At 40.5% G+C, this 17600-nt stretch overlaps 1 protein-coding gene across 2 annotated transcripts in view; it reads right to left on the bottom strand.

Annotated features, from left to right (window-relative positions):
* CDH11 (cadherin 11) overlaps positions 1–17600 on the bottom strand; it is an 82147-nt gene that overhangs the window by 41657 nt on the left and 22890 nt on the right. The window lies entirely within an intron of this gene.

The following is a 17600-nucleotide window of genomic DNA, read 5'->3' as shown; positions in this document are numbered from 1 at the left end:
TTCATCTATACTTGTTTTGGTGGTTAAAATTCTTTCCTAAAAGGGTCAAGAATTTGAGCCAGGCTGTAAAAAGGGTGCAGAAACAAAAGGAAACCTGCTGAGTCATTTCTTAGGAGGTGAGGCAAGTCTTTTCTCGAATTTAAATGAGTAAGTTAAGAATGCTCAGTTCACAGAGCAGTCTTTCATCACCCCGTGTGTTTCTGAGAACATGTTCCTCTACAAGTAAAATATAAATAAAATATATTTAATGTGACTGAATGCCATGGCAATACTCAGTGTGATCTGTTGTTAAGTTCTGGTGTAGACACTGTATTTATGATGCCCATTTGAGACCTTGATAGATTCTTAAACGGCACTAAATGAATTCTAGGACTAAGATTCATTCTCACCAAGGAAACCAGGGTGGATTGCCCAGTACTTTAAGATTTAATAACTGAAAATTTCTAGGACAAATTATTGAAAAATAGTCTCTGCAACTTGAGTCGATACACCCAAGTCAGTAATTTTCTTCAGTGTTTAACTGTTGTCTGGTCTATACCAATCCTCCATTTTATACCCACTTTTCACCCCTGTTAAAGCAATCAAGTTTTAATTGCAAAAAACCAGTTCAGCAGCACAGGCCAAATTTCAAAGTTCCCAGCAAAAGTGTAGAGAAACAAAATAGGCAGGCATTGGTTGAATAGGTAATATTCAATATTGCAAAACCATATTTCACACTTATTCCACCAAGGAAAGAAATAAAATCATGTGGCTTCTCTGGCCACTCGTGGCTGCAGATATGCTGACTTACTGTTTTAAAAATTTGGGCTCATGTTCTATAAAAAACCACATTCCTAGAAAGTGAATTTTGCTCTATGAAATAATCATTTGTATGATGACTGAGTCACTAATATAAAATCCCTTGGTTTATAAAAATATTCCAACACATTTATGCAATGAATTTGCTATGAAGTACCTATGGCATTTTAAGCTATGCTCATTTTGCAAGCAAGTTTGTTTGTTTTTTTCCTAAAAGGACCCTTTATAACTAATTCACAATTCAGATGAATTAATGAAAAGAAAGACTAAAACTGAATAAACTCTCTCATTTTGATAATTTGTTCAGTGTCTTTACAGACAACAACATCTTTATGGATGACTTTGCAGCTCAAGATTCCTTTATGCTCAAGGCATTTGAAGTTGCTTGGATAAGTATTTCTAAAATATCTCTTACATATCCCTGTGGTCTAATTTTATGAGCTCTGGTTTTGCTCTTAAAAGCAGCAAATGGTTGATAAAAAATCCTGCCAGTCCTCAACCTGACCTGCTACACTGTGAAGCTTTTCCCTGTGCAAACACCTGACCACCAGTGAAGTGACCACCTAAATCACGCAATGGGTTGGGTTGGAAGGGACCTTAAAGATCATCTTGTTCCAAGCCTCAAATAACAAATAATAATTTTACTCTCAAGTACAGGCTCCATTCTTCAGTTACACTGCATTTCAACAGATATCAGGGCTTACAAATCAATATTTTTTGTAGCACTAACCATTATTTGAAGTAGATAAATCTTCATATTAATATCAAGCAAGGAGAAACTCCTCCAGATATCAATTTTCATGAAAAACGTGGTTTAAGACGGCTGAATGATTACTATAGCAGGTAAAACAGTTTAGCTGATTAATTGATATATAGGTATCAGATACCTATTTATTTACTATCGTTATTTTATTTATCAGATGCCTATTATTTACTGTATAATATGGTTTTATTTTCTTATTTTCTGCCACAGCTGAATATGCCTTCAATAATGTAGTTCTAATTACTCTATAACCTTTACAAGAGGGAGAAAAGCCAAAAAAGCCCCAAGTTCTGTATTTACAAAAGGCTGTTTCAAAGACCAACTATAATTACAAGAAAACTCAAAAACCCCTCCATTAAACAGTTCCAATGCCCCAAATAGATTTGCCATAGTGGCACTTTAAATCAAACCAAGCCCAACAAGATTTTTGGGGGGGTGAAAGAAGCCGTGGCTGCAGAGCTGGTTTATGCAAAGTGACAACTCGAACAATTTGGAAATGTTGCTGGTTGGAGGGGAAAAGGCCCCCCAGGCATTGTCACTATGGTAATTACTGCACAATGCCTGATGTGAAATGGGCAGTGCTGGGCCCAAGCAGCAGCTGAATCCTGCATTGTTCTCGCATGATAAAAAGATTTGAAAGTCTGAAAAGCAGAGGAACGGAATCTCACAGCTTCTTAGAGTCCCCTCTGAAAGGGCCATTGTAACATCATCATAAATCCTGGGCTCCCCAGGCACTTGACAACTAAAGCAGTGGACAATAGAATTCTTGTGTTGAACAAAACACTCCTTGTCTGCCAAAGGGCTTATCTGCTTCATTTACAAATGTCTTTCTTTGTAGCAAAATAATTCCCTATTAGAAAAACTATTAGGAACAGCACTAAATAAATATTCACAGCTTTTCGGGCTGTTTGGCAAAGTGAATAAACTAATACAATCACAGAGCATGCAAAATATGAGATTTATATCAAGGAAACCCAAAACAGCCCTGAACCTCTATTTATTTTCATTTTCCCTTTTCCTGATTGCAGGGAATTACACTGCTGACACATTTGTTTCTATAAAAAAGACCCAAGTACATTATCACTAAAAGAGATGAAAAATATTAGAAATCTGCAAAGATCTCAGATTGGAGCAAAATTGTATCCAATGTGCTCCTAAAATTAAGTATTTCCAGAAGAGCAATTATAGAAATAAACTTGGGAACATATGTGAGAGTTTAATGAAATAGAGACAAATTACTCATAGTCATCAAAGGATTTAAACTGTGGATTTATAACTGTGTACGTTGAGGTCCCAGTTACTGAGAGATACAAAAGCATCAGGGATCAGTTGTTGCAAAGAAAAAGTGCCAGATTATTGCAACTTTGTTCAAGCCCAATGAAAATTCTGGTAGCTATCACAGAAATGACCCTAAAATATCTTGTATATATGACACTTCCAAAAGCATTTCTAACATAGTCAGAATTCCATTGCCTCATGTTTCCACACAAAGTTATTTAATTATAGTTTGCTAGAGAAGTGCTTTTGGAAAGACAACTGACACCATGCCCAAGTATTACTCAAGGAAAACGTCATCAATCTAAATTATTGCTCAAGCAAAGGGTACTTTACCATATTCAAAGTCCCAGAGTCACTTGTATAGCTGAATTAAAACCTGAAGAGATTCAAACTTATTCAAATCCAATATGGAAACAACATTTTTACACAGCCCAGGCAAATGGACTGAGTGGTTGAATGAGTTTTTTTTCCCAGACTACAAAAATACAGGTATTTATAACCTTCATATTAAACAGATACTAAAATATTCAGAATGTACACAATAAACAACAACAGTACTGGTAAAATGCAAAAAGAAAGCACCTAACACAATTAAAAATACATATAATGCAGGTTTAAGCTCACAAGGCAGAACCCAAGATTTAGGAATATGTGAGCTTTCCGTGGTTCTACCATGAATTTGCAGTCTGACCCTGCCACACACCACTTAACCTTGGAGCCAATTCTAAAAGTAAGCAAAGACCCACTGTAAAACATTCCACACATGAAAAATGTACTAATCAGTATAAAAATCAGAGGAAAGAGACCTGAATTCAGAGCTCCCATGTGCCAGTTGAGGATCTCTACTGTTTGGGTGCAGAGCTTCCCCATTTTTTCTGTCACCTTCTCTCCTCAGTGAATAATTAACTGTTCTAAAGATGTAGGCACAAGTTCTGATTTAACATGAAGTTTAAACTTGACTTCCCATATGTCATTTTTGATGTTTGCTATTCTGTGCTGTGCAGTGCCCAAACTTCCCTCTCTCCTGAAGCTGTATCATCTGTATAAATATAATTTGCATGAAGTTATTCTGATCATTTTGGCAATTTGCAATTCAGGAACACAGCTTCAACAAAATCTGTTTCCTGCCAGCTCTCAGTTTTATTCTAGTTCCTACTACACGGCACACAAGCACATCCTATTTTTATATAGTGGGTAGTCTCTGTTCAGGTATTAAAAAATGGGTCTGCACTGAAGTTTAAGTCTCTTAGTGCACAATGGGCATTTAGTCCTGCTAGAGAACATGGATCTGGGGGCCTTGACCAGGAGAACAGTGTCCTTGGTGTATATAATTTGCTCCTGCAACTTATTATCTTGGCATCTAAATAAGCTTATGCTGGGAATCACCTTCCAGGAGAATCTTTTTCCACTTATAGAGGCAGCTAAACCAAGGAATGTGAATCCCACGTGCAGCAACCAACACAGCAGCCTAGAATAATTTAGGTGGGAAGGGACCTCTGGAGGTCGCCTGGTCCAACTCCACCACTGGAAGCAGCACCAAATTCAATGTTAATTTAGGTTATTAAGGCTGTCACTTCATTAATGTCCATAGCTGAAATTAGAGTATGACCAGGATCTCTACGGACACTTTGAGGTTGACCATGTAATGCTGAAAGATAGTGCAAAGGAAGAGAACAAAACAAAGAGCAAGAAAGAAAAAAAAGGTAATCTTGTATAATCTGCCTTATAAATACCCATGCAATTACAGGGTCTTTTAGCAGGCCTGGGTAAATAACTCTGACTGACCACCCTTCAGAGCCTGTGGGGGGTGTTTGCACTGTGCTGTGTCCTCTCTGGAGCACCCACAGCACCTGAAGCTGCCAAAGGTGTCCCTCATGCAGGGACAAGGCAAGAGTTCCTCTCTTTCTGCTTTTCACCACCTCAGTACTTGAATGCTTGACATTATTTTTATCCCCTCCTGGTTCTGAGGCAGGAAGGTGTTAATGTCTGTATCCCACAGCTCTGAGTTCAGTCCTGGAGAAGCGAAGTTTTCAACACGATTTACATAAGAAGCCTGACATAAAATGAGGCTTGAAAACAGGTTTTGAATCAAAGCATTGTACTATCTTGTCCCTTCCTCCGGAAGGAAAGAACCTTGCCACTCAGAAGGACGACTTGTGGAAGGCAGGACACACAAGAAAAGGACAAAACACAAGAGCTGCAGAGAAGGTTTCACACAAACAAGGTTCTGTTCAAACAGGTTTTGAACAGCCTGCTTCTCTTTCTTATGAACTATTCTGATCTTACATTATACTCTCCCAAAACATTCCCCCTTGATATTCCCATCCCTTCTCCACGCTGTTGAGTGCTGACTAACACTGAGCAGGTTGCAGAGCCACAAGCAGGGAGAGGAGGCACTGGCCGGGGCCAAACACGGTGCGTGGAAAAGTCATCGAGCATCCTGAACATTGAGAGCTGAAGGCCACAAATCATGGCAGAAATGAAACTAAAAACAGAGTAGCTGTGAGCTTTCATGAGAGATAAAAATACATCTTAATGCTTTGCAGAATGTTAACAGACTGCACACTGGAGCCCAAATCTCATCCATCTGAGGCCAAATTAAACATCAGTACAGAAAAGGTTTGTGTGGGCTCACAAGGAACAAATTAGCCCCTGCAAATCACATGAGCATCCAGATCCTGTGCTCCCCCAGTACAATATGACTTTATCAACCTTTTTGCTTTTGGGTCACAAGGGCCTGGAGGCAAACACCAGGCCCTTGAGGATAAAGTCTGTATTAATTAGCTTCATGCTGCTCCAGTCCCATCCTATCCAGGTACTAAGAATACAAGTGGATTGGGAGGCCTGGAGGCAGGTATGTTCTGTCATTTTAAATATCATAAATCAAGCCCTCTGTTTCAATGTTTCCAACTTCTCTGAGTTTCTTCTAAATTCTAAATTTAGAAGAAGAAGACCCACAGCAAGTAGCTACATATTTTTTGTACATATATGCCTATATAGGTATATATGCACAAAAATTAATATATATACCATTTTTTCATGCATAAACAAATATTTCTGTGTACCACGCAGAAATGTAATGTAATTTGAATTCCTTACATGTGGGAAAAGTACTTCATTTGTACTCCAAAACCTGACTTTTCATATTTGTTGTCTAGCAGATAATCTCAAACGTGTTCTTGAACCACCACCAGTAAAAGGTACATATAAGTCCTCTCCTGGAAAAATGTTATGCATGCAAAGCAACCCAGATCAGTTAGTCCCTCTGCAAGAGGAAAACAGAATTGCTCCAAAGCCTTCTAAGTCGTGCTGGAACTCAGCTTCCACCACCAGCAGATGTCAGACACTGTGGATTGGAGCTTGTCACCAGAGAAAGATTTTTGTGGCAAATTTTCCTTACAGTTGCTTTTTTTCTTCTAGTTTGTTTCCTCCCCTTGCCATTTTACTATTCTTTGGTGCTTTTCTTCCACTAAACTCAACGATCCCTGTGGGTCTCTTCCAACTCAGCATATTCTGTGATTCTGTAAACACGAGTGGCCAGATCCTTCCTCCAGAGCAGACTGTCTTCACTAGCATTTGGGGCTCTATTTATATTATCTTTCTCTGCTACCAATTTCAGTAGGTTGTTCTCTATTTCTTTCCTCTGGCTTTCTTCTGCTCTCTTTTATCAATCTCTTCTAGTGACCTAAAAAGAAACGTAAAAATTGAGAGCCACTCAAGTATAAGCTGAATGCCCCCATTAGTCAAGCTGTAGGGGACACTCAGCACAGAAAATAAATTCAACTAACCTTTCAAAAAATCTTTATATAAATGTTCTAAAAAATCATCCTGCTGGTTCCAAGTCCACTGGAGACACCCAAGAAAGAACAATTCTGAGACATCAGATACCATAAAGAAGAATAGCTCAGAATCTGTCCAAGAGACTCAAGAGAGACAGAACTCTTTGGTCTCAGAGACATTTTTTCCCTACCTCCTTCCTTTTATTAATAAATAAAGAAAAGGAGAGTTGTTCAAAGTCACCACAGAGATCTGACGTTTCTGAATTTCCGTGTGCCTCATTCAACTCTCTGAATATCCCTGTGATCCCAGGAAGATACACGATTCATTCTGGGGAACCTATTGCAAATGCAGCAATGACTCTTCAAACATTTGTAAAGCTTTTAAAAAAAGTTTTAATTCAGTTTTATTTCTGGACCAAATACATCTCTTTGCCTATTCCTACTCCATTCTCCTCCCAGACTCGCAGAGGTCATGGCTTGTCTAGCTCTAGGGAGGGTGGAAGGAAGGGAAAATGGGTAGTAAATTCATTTTAGGTCAACCAAAAGGCATCCTGTTTCTGTCTCTCCTAGTTGTCTTTTCCTCATTTTCTTTTGTGTTTCCTCAAAGGACATTACACTTGGCTTCTCAATCAAGGACAAGGCAATGCCAAACACATTAATTTGTCCATGAAACAGTCTCTAGGTGTTGACCAAAGAAAGCTTAAAAATACAGAGAGACAAGCTAAACGTTGATGATTCAAAAAAAAAGCCTTTTAAGTGGTACATTTCAGTTTTCAGGACTGAACAACACTGACCAACTGGTGTTTGGATACAATCCTCAAGAGTATGTAATTTTTAAGAAATGGTAATTAGAGATACATCTAAATATCATGGAGTAAGCAAAGAACTTGGAAAGACCAGGAGAATCTCACGATACCTGGTGTGCATTTTCTACTCACAACCCATACAGATTTCCAGAATTTCAGCAATATTTTTAGCCAGAATGATATGATTTTCCACTACCTACATTTCAGAGTATTCCACTCCAGAAATTACAATTTATTTCTATTTTTTGTGGAGTTATTTGTTTTTGGTAACAAACCTCCCAATTTGTTCTTGAGAACTGAAACATAAACACAGATACATATTTCAGCTGCATCAGGTAATGAAGTGCTTGTAACACTGAACTTCACAGTCCAAATTAACCAGAATAGTCAATGATATTAATATTTAACATGTTTATGCTCTTCATTACGCCTCCCAAATACCACCAAGGCTTTAATTTTCTGTAGTGTAATTATTATGAGCTCTGAGCGAGTGCATTATGAGGTTTCTTCAAAACAATGATTGTGAAGTAGAAATACACATAACCAAATAATAACAGAGCAAATGCTCTGCATCTTCTGGAAAAACTGCATAATTAGGAATAGATTGGGTTTTGCCTGATGGAGACAGTCCTAGGTGCTGTACAGTGGCTTTAAATAACAGACAGTGAGCTCCAGAATACCACTAGCAATCATCTAGCAAACTCATATTCAACCAACAAAAAGGCTATATTTACAAAAATATGAGGATGATATAAAAGTAAAAAAAACCCCACCCCAAATAAACAAACAAGCCCACATTGGCTGAAAGTTGAGAACCTCTCACCACTATTTAAAATATTTCAAAAATGCAGCTACTCTCTAAGTTTCAGTGTTTTTCTTTTGTGACTCAGCCAGAAATGCCCAGTGTTTATATATCCATTCAAAAAGGGAGATTGCATATGGCAGTAACCTAAATGGGATCTGGGGGGGCTCAGCCTGGAGAAAAGGAGGCTCAGGGGGGACCTTCTGGTTCTGCAACCCCCTGACAGGAGGGGGGAGCCAGGGGGGGTCGGGCTCTGCTCCCAGGGAACAAGGGACAGGAGGAGAGGGAACGGCCTCCAGCTGTGCCAGGGGAGGGTCAGGTTGGACATGAAGAGGAATTTCTTGCTGGAAAGGGTGGTGAGGCCTTGGCAGGGGCTGCCCAAGGAGGTTTGGAGTGCCCATCCCTGGAGGTGTCCCAGGAAGGCCTGGCCGTGGCACTGAGTGCTCTGGGCTGGGGGACAAGGTGGGGATGGGGCACAGGGGGGATCCATGGGCTGGGAGGGCTTTTCCAACATTAATGCTTCTATGATGCCATGATTCTAATGCCTAGTAAAAATCAAAGATAACTTTATAATCATGAAAGGAGTCATGATTGTGCAGAACTGTGGCTCTCCACAGAAGCATGGAAAAGCCTGTTTGCCAAGAGCTTATCTAAAAAATATAAGGGGGATAATTTTCATACAGCAGTAACATTTTTCCTTTTCAACTGAATTGGACAGGGATGGAAGAATATTCTAGGCCATAACTTAAGCCTCCTGGGTGGCCTTGGGCAGATTTGCTGGGAATATCTACACAGTGTATTTCTGGCAGATGTGAGCTTTTTCCGCCCAAGTTCCAAGCTGAGTTGAAGCTGAATAAATGTGGTTAGAAGAGCACACTGTGCCCAACCCACCACGTCCTCCTGTGAGCAGAGGCATAGGAGCTTGTGATCAGAGCTGCTAATTCAGATTTGGCACAATGATAAACATGTTTGCATAGCTCCGGTGGGCTGAGATTCCATCTGCCAACAATAGGCTTTGTGGACGTGCCCTCTGCCCCTCAGCTCCACCACTGAGCTGGAGAGAATAATTAACGCCTGCATCTGAAAATGGCACTGGGAAGGTAAGTAATTTACTCTCACAATCACAGAATCACAGAATCTCCTGAGCTGGAAGGGACCCACAAGGACCATCCAGTCCAACCCCTGGCCCTGCACAGGCCCATCCCCAGGAGTCACCCCCTGTGCCCCAGAGGATCATCCAAACCCTCCTGGAGCTCTGGCAGCCTTGGGGCTGTGCCCACTGCCCTGGGGAGCCTGGGCAGTGCCCAACCAGCCTCTGGGGGAAGAACCTTTGCCTGAGATCCAACCTGAGCCTGCCCTGACACAGCTCCAGCCATTCCCTGGTCCTGTCCCTGGTCCCCCCAGAGCAGAGCTCAGTCCCTGCCCCTCCTCTGCCCCTGCCCAGGAATTGGAACTGCACTGAGGTCTCCCCTCAGTCTCTTCTGCTCCAGCTGAACACACCAAGTGCCCTCAGTGTCCTCCCACGCCTTCAAATCAAGGCCCTTCCCCATCTCCGTGTCCCTCCTTTGGACGCCCTAAAACTGGACTGATGTAGCCATAGAGTTATAACTTCAGGGAAACAGCCTTTTTCCATGTGTATGCCATGGAAATGAGCCACAATAAGGCTGTTACACATTTAATGTGCAGTTGCTGAGCTCTCTATTTGTACAACAAAAATAGATACGCATGTCTTTGGATTCATCTTCAAGTTCATGAGACTTGTGAGCACTTGACAACTCGACATACCTAAACAAACCTGTTATTTTGTTTTCAGAAAGTGTCAGCCTGAGTTCTATGGAAACAAGCCACCTAAGGAGTTTACCTGAGAGTGTGGACAACTTGGCTTCAACACCTTGCTGATTCTCCAGTCAGTATTCACAACAATGGTAATTATAATGCAGCCCTTTCTAACAGACAGCATTCTGCATGCTAAATTATGGCTGAACACTTCAGAAAATTCATTTGAGACATTTCAAATGGCAATAATAAGCTTTCCCACTCCCTTTTAAAAAAAGAAATCTAATTATTCATTCTGTCAATCTCATGCAAACTGTTCATTGTTTTTACATTATTGTTTTCCTTTTACTGTAACTACAGTGCCCAGAGAAAGAGCATGAGGAATAAACCACAGAAACCACACTAAATGTTGGATTCTTCCTTTTATATTTTGTATTTTATTCAAGTCCTGGTTTTATGTTTTTATTTTTCAGGGCACAGGAACTTCCCCAGCCACATATGAGAAAATAAACCTCAACAATCCCCCACATCAAGATAGTATAATTTTATGAGCAGTTACATAAATTATCTTCCAAATACTTTGTGGAGAAATATCTTGTGGTATTGAGAAATACACATGGTTGTAACTCAAAAAGGCAAGATTTCATGCTTTAAAGCACTGTACAACGGACTGAAACAAAAATGAGTAAAAAGTCACAAGTTTCAGAGCAAGATCTGGAGTTGCATCAAAGGAATAAATGTAGATGGGAGCAGAGAAGCCCAGGCATCTGTGCAGCACCAGGGCAAACCAGGCGCTGTAGGATGTCTTTCAATCGTGAGCACTGAGTAACTGAGTCAATTAAAAATAATAATGGAAAGAAAGGACACTTACAGGGAGGATGAAAAATAATCCAAAACATCAAAGGTATTTGGGAGCATAAATTCTATCAGAATTCTGAAGTTTTTTGTGATTAAATCACATTGACTTTGAAAAAACTTGTCATCCTGTGCGTTTGAAGACCTTCCCCCATACCAGCAAACTCAAACCTCATAGTTAAATGTAATAAATCCACATCTGCAATGAAACTTAAGTGCAACTACTTGGTTGGTTTCAGCAAATATAATTTACTGCAATTTTAAAAAATAGAGTCAGCATTAGAGTTATGCTATACAGAAGACTTTCCTAGGAACTATGCAGGCAGGGAGGAGGCTGCTCTCCAGGCTCCTCTGTGTTCGGGGTGAAAGGCTGTCTGCACACCCCTCAGGGACGTGCCCAGCTCGGGTGAGTGACAGTCTAAAGATGCTGGAGGGACATCCCGATTCAGGAGCAGTCCCAGGGGCCACCCCATCCCACTGTACCCGGATTTCCCCCCTGCCACCTTTAAGAACCCTCTGGCACCTCTCCCATGGCCCAGCAGGGGCCCTGTGGGACCCCAGGCTTCCTAACTCAGCTCTGAGTAGAACAGAGCAACTTGTGAAACAGAAATACAACTTTAACTGTCTTGAGAAAAAAAAAAAGGAAAAGGAGCCTTAAGAATGAAGCCAGGAAGCTTTGAAGAGCCAGCAGGTTCCCATGTTAGCCATATGCCTTCATATGTCTGTTCTGTGGGAGTGTTACAGCTCCTGCTGTTCCATTCTTCACTTTTTAAAGAAAATGTTACAAGGCCACAAGGACTCACAAACATTTGTTGACATTTCTTCTGGGTCAGCCTTAGGAGGTCTGCAAGAATTTAAGCATATGGCAGTATTTAGTTGCATGAGGGAATGGGTTCTTTCAGAGAAAAGTGGTATTTAGTTGCAAAACAGTTTAATCCATCATAAAGATTTTAAATTTTTTGGCCCAAGTCCAAACTTTTCTCATTATAGTTTTCACATTATATTTTTAAAGCAACAGAAGCTTATCCACTGAGCTGGTTGTGGGAAATACTTCACAATGTTTTCTACCGTCCTCCACACAAATAATATCTTGATCTGGGGTTGCAGATCCAACAGATTTAATGTGTGTTTAGATGTGAAAAGGGGACAACAAAGAAGAGATCATTTGAGTAATGAAATGAAGATTATTTCTCAAACTTGCTAAAGGACACAGAACCTTTGGCATTTTGAATCACGAGATTAAATTAATTGGGTTCTCACATGTTTCAATAGCAGTACATGTGCATTTGCAAAGCAGAAAAATAGGATTTCCAAGGCTTTGCCTTGTTATTCAGCTAACACTGTTCTAGTCAGCTCCCAACAAAGGCACAATACCTCACTTACTGGCACTCTTTATGTCTCACTGTTAGAAAAAAATACATTGCACACTGAGAGCTGAGCTGAGGTTTGTCTCAAGCCATGAACAAAGGGCAGTACAATGTTCAACTTCCCCGAAACCTCTCTGGGAACACCCCATATCCATCTGGACTGAGCTGCAGCAGGGATGGAGGTAAGGCCTGTGCAGCCCCTTTTTCTTCACTGCTTGTTTCCTCCAGTGTCAACTGAAGGAGAGCAGGTTTAGGTGGGGTATAAGGAAGAAATCTTTCCCTGTGAGGGTGGGGAGGCCCTGGCCCAGGTTGCCCAGAGAAGCTGTGGCTGCCCCTGGATCCCTGGAAGTGTCCAAGGCCAGGTTGGACGGGGTTTGGAGCAACCTGGGCTAGTGGAAGGTGTCCCTGCCCATGGCAGGGGGTGGCACTGGATGGGCTTTAAGGTCCCTTCCAACGAAAACCATTTTGGGATTCTGTGATTACAGCCCACAAACAAAGGAGCTCCTGCCCCTCTTTCCCCTTCCATGCTATTAAATACATCACAATCTTGTCTATTAGTTGTATAGCAGAGTATTTAAAATGAGTAATTTAGCAGCTGAAATGGAAGATCTTGCACAAAAAACAAAGATACAAGAGCCATTCTTCGTTAAAAATATTTTTCCCCCAAAATATAGAACAGGCATGTTTTTAAAAGGAAGACCTAATCCAGAAATTACACCATTCCTACAACATTCTGTTAACTGATATCTAATCTAACACATGAACCAGTATGAACTAGGAGTGGTCAGACAAGCTATCCCTCTGCTTTTGAACAACATCGTGAAGCCTCAGAAGGAACCCAAGACTATTTTGCTGAAAATATTTGTATGAAATTCATGTATGAATGATTGAGATGGATAGAGAAATTTTATAGAAATTCTGAGGGAAAACCAAAGACATCTAAATTTAACAAGTGTATTGCACAAATAAACACAACATCTGGATGAAGAAGTTTAAAAGAGGCAGCACACTTCAACATGCACCTCCTTAGGGGTTCATCAGTTGGCAGCAGACAAGGTTAGGTCATTGCCTGTGCCCTCAACCAGATGAATAAAAGTTGTTTATATGTCTTATTATAACCCAATTATAGACTGAAAAAGCATCAAATATTCTGAAATTTAAAAAGAATCAGAGGACAAACTTTTGTCATTACAAATTTTGTGGACACATATAAGATGCGAATAAAACTTCAAGGTCAAGTTACTTTTATCCAACTTTCATACTCTCAACCAAAATGACATCCAAATTTGGTTAGAGGTCACTGGCCAAAATGTTGCAAACTGTGTAGCCCTTAAGAAACAAAGCACGTTCCATCCTACAAAGCTTTACAAAAAAAGTTTCTATAGTTTTGCTGAAATTAAGTTGACATTTCCTGAAAGTTACCCACTTATGTTTAACCTTTATCCAAAATTACCTTTTATTCTAAATTCTTTGATAATAAAATGCACAAGGCATTCAGGGAAGGTAAAATCTGAATTTCAGAATCCAATTCTCAGCAATGATCACAACCAGGCAAACACAGATCTCTATGAGAAAGTACCAGTGACTTCAGAGAAAATCTAGTCAAAAAACACACTGACTTTCAGCTTCCACATAATAAATCTTAGCACTTAGGAATGGGAAGATTTGTGCTTAAAAGCTGAATTAGACAATGATGAAAGGTCCTGACTATAGAAGACACATTGCACAGTATAAAGAATTTTGTGTCCTTGATGGAAATAGCTGCAAAGATATTGGTCAGATTCTCATATGATGCAGCAAATAAAAATTAGAAGCTGAAAACAGTCTAATGCAGTAGTGCCCAACTTTGAAGCTGAATTCCAAGCTTAAAAATATGTGAGCCGGGTGGATCAAAAGATATATCAGCAGTGCAGGAAAAATAACAAAACAATGAATAAAAGGGACTGTGTGACTCATCCAGATGTCAGTAAGGAAATGCAATTAGAGAGCTGAAGCCATCAGCTTGTAACAATAACTAAAAGGTTAAAAATAAGTTCTGTGTATTCAAAGAGCGTCAGGAAGACTCAGCTGCAAACTTTCTGGTGCCTTCAATGGCAAGGGTGGACAGGGTTTAAAGCTGGGAACTGTAAAGAAATTTTATAATTAAATTCATATTCTTGATAGAGGGCAAGACACACAAGTCCATTTTTATCTTTGAGTAGGGCAAACAGTGCAAATATTTCAAGTACCCCAGTGTGAATAAAAAAAGCCTGTTCAATTCTTGAGTCTACAAATCAATTTCTCAAGTAGAACAAAGAAATGATGAATTCAGTTCTGGATCTGGAGAGTATAAACAAGTGAAAAGATAACAGTAGGAGTATGGAACAGCGAGGCTCTATTTGTGAGGGAATCCTACAATTCCCTGTGGGGTCTGAGGGTTTTCTGAAAGGTCTCAGCTCAGAGCAGTGTGCCAGGTGGGAAACTGGGGAACATGGTGGTGGTGCTGGGGGGAGGGTTGGAATGGATTGTCTCAGAGATCTTTTCCACCTCTAATGACCCTGTGATTGTGCTGCAGAATAGAGGATTTCACTGCTGCCTCTCTGACAAGAGATGAGCAGCTGCGCCTTGGGCTCTGGGATGCAACTCCAGCAATTGGTTGCACGAGGGAAACTTAACTCCAATCCTCTGAAAGAACAGGAGTTTGTTTCTACATTTATCTACTTCCTCCTAACTAATTCATTCCTCTTTCACATGACAAGATATTGAAGATAGCCTGACACACGTGAGCAATTATAAAACCTATGTAAATATTGCCAATGTATCTTTAAATATTCATTTCATATTAAAACATTTCAATCACATTCATGCACTTTTCAGATGCTATATCTGCAAATATTTCCTTGAATTCAGATTATCCTGTGCATTTGCTGAAACAGCATATTTTGTGTAACTATTCACAGCAGACTTTCAACTCATCATTGCTAATATTCCTGTCAGAAAGCTCCTCAAAGAATTGCACATCCATTTAGGAAACGGAAGGTTATCACATTACTTGTACATCACATCAACACAACTCAAAATACATTGAATGGCTCCCAGAAAAACTCAGAATAAACACAATTGCACTAACAATGCAAGTTAGTGACCTTGTGCAATCTACTGAGGCGAGGAAAGCTGATGACATATACAGGTGTTTGATGAGTATTTTGGCGAAATTAACTAATTTTCAATTAATATATTAGTGTTTAACTGTGACATGAACATACTGCAAATGCAAAATCAGGATGACCCTCACTGAATGAATCCTTGTAAAAAAGTTAACTAATTCTATTAAAAAATACCTTAAAAATCAAGTATATATATATATATATATATATATATATATACAAAATTACTTTTATATTAAACATATCCATAGTGCATTATTAAAAGATACAATTCTAGAATAAATTACTGGAAATTAAGTTGATGGGGTTTAATACAGACCTGATGTACCTCCAGCTGAAGTCAATGCAAGACTGTTGAATAAATTCCATTGGCAGCTATTTGTTTGTGCCTTAACATATTAGCCATTCTTTTGATGAAATCAATATTTAGTAATGATTTTTTTCACTTTTAAAACATTGTAGCTGTTTCTGAAAGTCATAAAATGTATATTGTCTTCTGCACAAACACAGAGGCAGAAAATATTGACTGTAAATTCTTAATTGCAACAAATCAACACATTTTCATAGAATCATAAAATGGTTTGGGTTGGAAAGGACCTTAAAGATCATCTTCCACCATCCCAGGTTGCTCCAAGCCCCGTCCAACCTGGCCTTGGACACTTCCAGGGATCCAGGGGCAGCCACAGCTTCTCTGAGCAACCTGGGCCAGGGCCTCACCAGCCTCACAGCCGAGAATTCCTTCCCCATATCCCATCTAACCCTGCCCTCTGTCCGTGGGAAGCCATTCCCCCTGTCCTGTCACTCCAGCCCTTGTCAATAGTCTCTCTCCATCTTTCTTCCTGTAGCCCCTTCAGGCCCTGCAAGGCCACAGTCAGGTCACCCCAAAGCTTCTCCTCTCCAGGCTGAACAATCCCAACTCTCCCAGCCTTTCCTCCCAGCAGAGCTGCTCCATCCCTCTGCTCATCTTGGTGCCTCCTCTGGACTCTCTCCAGCAGCTCCATGTCCTTGCTGTGCTGTTCCCCAGGGCTGGAGCAGCTCTGCAGGGGGGTCTCACCTGAGGGGCAGAGGGGCAGAATCCCCCCCTGCCCTGCTGCCCACACTGGGGGATCAGCCCAGGGCACGGGGGGTTCTGGGCTGGTTTATGTTCAGCCTCTCCCCCACCAGCCCCCCAGGTCCTTCTCGCAGGGCTGCTCCATCTGCTCATCCCCAGCCTGGATTGATCCCGGGGGCTGCCCTGACCCAGGTGCAGCACAAGCACTTGGCCCTGTTAAACCTCAGGAGATTACACAGACCTGGCTGGTGTGAGACTTTGTGAAGCCTCCTTAGCTGACTGGTTTCATTTCAACTATCTGTAATAAGCATCCCAAGAGTTTTTTTAAGGCAGACTCTTGGTGGCACAATATGTTCTCACTTGTTTCAACCTTTCATTCCTTGGCTGGTACATGCTCAGAGCCAGACACTGTGCAGATATGCAGCTACTGAGAAATGCCATAATCAAAAAAAAACCCCAAAACATACAGTTCCATTGCATGTGAGGTCAAACGTTGCATCTATTTGTTTAATTTTAACATAAATTCTGAGGAAAGGAGAATACAAGACCATGACTTTATGGCAAGCACCTGTTCAGATAAGCCCTCATAATCACAGTTAGAATTTCTCATTAGCTACGTTCAGTGAATGCCCGACACTTCTGCTGTCAAATCCAAACAAACTGCAGCTGAATTTTCAGCAATAATTAGCTACAATTACCAAACTTGATGGCTCCCTCAATCAAAAACATCACAGTGAGGTTTTGTAATTCCCACCACTTGTGCTGAAATACAGATTTGGTCAGGATAATTTCCATTGACAGGAAGCCTAATAAAATACATCATCTCAAGCAACCACTATTTTTATTACCAATGATATAAATGACTTTGCTGCACTGACAACAAACATCATGAGTGAATCAGGTGTGAATCTGGAGTGAATCAGGAGTGAATCTGATTTATACTCAGTTTGTAATCCCACAGAATAGAAAAAAAATAGATAAGCCAAGCACGGGTTCAGCTGACTAGTAGAGTTTTTAAGAGATAAGCCATCCTGCTGTATTATTACTCATAACCCTGGTAAGATCTGAGCAGAAGCAAAGAACATTTGGAGCATCTCTGCTGTATTTAGCAGACACTTCATCCTCTTTCATCACCCTTTGGTACCACCCTAAATAAACTGCTACAGTTCAAGAGTAAAT

The sequence above is a fragment of the Manacus candei genome, unplaced genomic scaffold (genome assembly GCF_025592945.1).
Source record: "Manacus candei isolate 608988 ecotype Guabito, Panama unplaced genomic scaffold, ASM2559294v1 h1tg000065l, whole genome shotgun sequence".
In the NCBI taxonomy this organism is placed as follows: domain Eukaryota; kingdom Metazoa; phylum Chordata; class Aves; order Passeriformes; family Pipridae; genus Manacus; species Manacus candei.
This window is presented reverse-complemented; position numbering and strand designations above follow the sequence as displayed.